Source organism: Capra hircus, chromosome 27, assembly GCF_001704415.2.
Source record: "Capra hircus breed San Clemente chromosome 27, ASM170441v1, whole genome shotgun sequence".
NCBI lineage: Eukaryota > Metazoa > Chordata > Mammalia > Artiodactyla > Bovidae > Capra > Capra hircus.
In genome coordinates, this window is record NC_030834.1 from 23,284,764 (window position 1) to 23,288,570 (window position 3,807).

Here is a 3,807-nt window from a genome sequence, read left to right on the forward strand (position 1 = left end):
CTGTAGCCCGCCAGGCTCCTCTGTCCATGGAATTTTCCAGGCAAGAATACTGGAGTGCATTGCCATTTTATTCTTCAGGGTATCTTTGTGAACCAGGGATTGATCCTGGGTAATAAAATACCAATCTCATATATTAGTGGGAGGGTTAAATAATTAATATTATCTATAAGCACAATAAATGTGGATTACACCTATTAGTTTAATGTATACAGTATCTTCTCTTTATTAACAATAGCCATATTCTATAGAGGATGAGATGGTTGGATGGCATCACTGATGGGATGGACATGAGTTTGAGTAGGCTTTGGGAGTTGGTGATGGACAGGGAAGCCTGGCACGCTGCAGTCCATGGGGTTGCAAAGAGTTGGACATGGCTGAGTGACTGAACTCAACTGATATTCTACAAAGTCGCCATAGACCATAAAGTAGTGAATACTGAATCACTTAATTCTAGTGAATAATCTTATAAATACTCTCTTTGATGACAGAGGGATTTTGCCTAGATATTAAAATGTTGGATCAAGACTATGATATATTTAATATTTTGCTACATATTGCCAACTAATCAACATATAATTTGTTTTATGTATATTTCTTCTAAAGACACATTATGTTGTTGTTGTTGTTTCTAAATTGTGTCCAACTCCACGACTGCATGGATTGAAGCATACTAGGTTCCTCTGTCTTCTACTAACTCATAGAATTTGCTCAAATTCCTGTCCACTGAGTCGGTGATGCTATTTAGCCATCTCATCTTCTTCAGTTCCCTTCTCCTGCTGTCTTCAATCTTTCGCAACACTGGGGTCTTTTCCAATGAGTTGGCAAAGAGCCAAAGAAAAGACACATTATAGCATATATTATTGATTAACACTGAACTGATAGTTAAAATCACTATACCTCGAGCCTGAACAAAGCTTATATAACATACACATTTCCTCTGAAAGGCACATCCTAGCCTTCGTGTACTTAGGAATACAGGCAATACTTAGTACTAAACTTGGGACTTATTTTAAACAGAGAAGCCACCAACAGAAAGCACACGAAAATGGTTAAGTAATCATTTGATAAGCTAAAATCATTTAAAATGATAATAACTATATGAACACTGGAAAATGATTATGTTGCAGCTGAAAAATAGAATACAATATTATGTATCCTATAATCATCATTATTGTTGTAATCAAAAGAAAAGTCTCTGAGTGGTAAGATCACGGATATTTTCTTTCTAATATTCAACACTTCCTATATGTGCATATATTCATTCTTGGAAGAAAACATTATTCTTTTTTTAAAAAAAATTTTCTATGCCACAGATTCTAATGTCACATTCTTCAAATTCTGCACTATTTCTCTTAGTTTTGCAGAGGTTCGTCCTCAGGTAAAAGAGTTTGTGACCAGATTCTTCCAGACACTGACCATGAGCACATGCGCCAGGTGTGCTCCGCACAGAGCTAGCAGACCCCACCCCCTCCCCACCCCTGCGCATCTCAGCATGAGGTACGTGCTGTCCTAGAGTCATTCTAGGAGGCAGATGACTAAACTGTTAAGTGGTGTTCTGGAGAAAGACGAGTTCACAGGTGAAAACGATACCCTATTTTTCTTCGACAACCTCAAATTTATGTCTCCCTGTCGCTATTTTTTTAAAGCCATTTACCAGATAGACATCTCTAGATTTGGCTAAATCATCTCCCACCTCACCCTCAAATCCCACCCTCAGTCTTTACTTTACAATAGAACCAATTGTGTAGCTCAAACTAAATAGGCTAGGTTTAAACAGGCCTGCACATAAGCAGCAGTCTTTGTGGCTCACAGCAAACCAGAAGTATATTATATGCATATTATTCTGTAGTTTGGATCCAACCTTTGGTAATCCCTGTGAAGCAATAGCAATAGGTTCCAATGAGCAGTCCTGAACCACCAGCAAATTAGATGTCTTCAGGGTTTTCTGTTTTAAAAATTAGGCAATAATAAACCCGTGCTCTGCTATGCATTACAACGATGTAGAAGGGTTACCTAAATCAATTCCAGCCACACTGTTAAAATGCAAAGCACAGCTTCAAGCTCATTATTTTGCAAAATAGAAGTGAGTTTATAGGATGTAAATAATGATGTAATCCATTTGAAAAAAATAATAAGGCAGTCTAGCAGGTGCTCAGGGGTGTCATAAAAAATAGTTGCCAATACATAGAAAGGAAACATTGCAGGAATCCAAGATTTCATAGATTCTGCTTTTTCACCTCTTGTCATAAAAATAGCAACTGTGCACAGAAATATATAATTGATGTTTTATCTGTAATTTAATGTTATAGTTTGCATGAAGTGTAATAACCACATAGCATATGGTCATATAGTTATAAGTTTGCAGACATTTGGTCCTATTCAAAATGTCCATAAGACATTTGTTTTTTAAGATATTTGGTCCACACCAAAAAGTCTGTTAATTTTAGTACTGTCCAAAACCATTTGTCATGGATTAAATATGCTCATGGATGTTGACATAGGACTAAATGTCCCACAAGGAGTTATAACATATATGGATAAAAACGTGTTTTCTTCATATGAAGATGACTTCGGTATCTCTAAACAATATCTTTTAAGAAAACCCATCAACTTATTCACGTTCTGTTCTTGTTTCCAATTATTTTTCCACAGAAAAAGAGCTTTCTTCTTAAATAAAAGAGAAGACTGCATTAAGTCTCATAATCACCAATTCTATATTCAACCCCTTTCTGGTAAGGTTTTAGCCTCTGCACTATGCTGATCGAGGGTAACAATAATTTCCAAGTTACAAAATCTAATAATCACTTTTGTCCTCGATTTACCTGACCTGTGAGCATCTTTCAACAGAATCTATATTCTCTCCCTCTGTAAGCACTTTCTCCCTTGGATTCCAAAATTTTCTTTTTCTCTCAGTAACCACTTTTCCATTCCCTTTGCTTGCTTGTCATTTTCTTCATCTTTAAATTTTGTAGGTCTAAGACCTTGTTCCAAACTTTTTATTTGATAAACTCTCTTTGTATTTGATCTCAAAATTTATAGCTTTAAATACTTTGGATATCCTGATGACAATCAAATATATATTTACAGCTCTGACCTCTCAATCTTATCTCGACTCTAACGTTCATTTAATATCACTATTGAATCTTTGACAGGTATCACAATAGATAGGATCCAAAATAGGACTTTTTATTTATACTCTCACCATGTTATTATATTCTTTCCTATTTCAGAAAAATAATACTCAGCTGATTAAACAAAACAAAATTCTCAGACGTTCTTTTCTTTTCACTCCCAATATTTATCAGCAATTTTGGATCATATCTCCTGAATGCAATTGAAACTACTCACTTTATCTTCACTGCTACCACCTTGCCCAAGGCATTATCCTCTCTTGCACTGACTACTGAAATAATCTGGAACTGATGTCCACTCTCATATCCTATTAATCCAACTTTTTCACAGTGACCAATGGAATTTATTCAAATGTAATCCAGGAACTTCTAGATTAAAATGATTGACCATATACTTCTAATTTTTCTCTTTTTAAAAACTGCATAAACTACATCAAGTATTTTTTTTAAATACACAAACCACAAATATGAGACAGCAGGAAAGGAAAGATAACAAAATAATTTTGGAAATTTGAAAGCAGTTGGACAGCATGTTTGAGAAAGTTACTTTCTTAATTGGCAGTGAGGAAAGCTGAGGAAAAAATCCAATGAAGATGGACAATTACTCGAAAGTTCTGGGAACTAGCAGATCTAGGAACTCTAGGAATTTAGGGTAAAAGGTATGCCAGATGAAAAT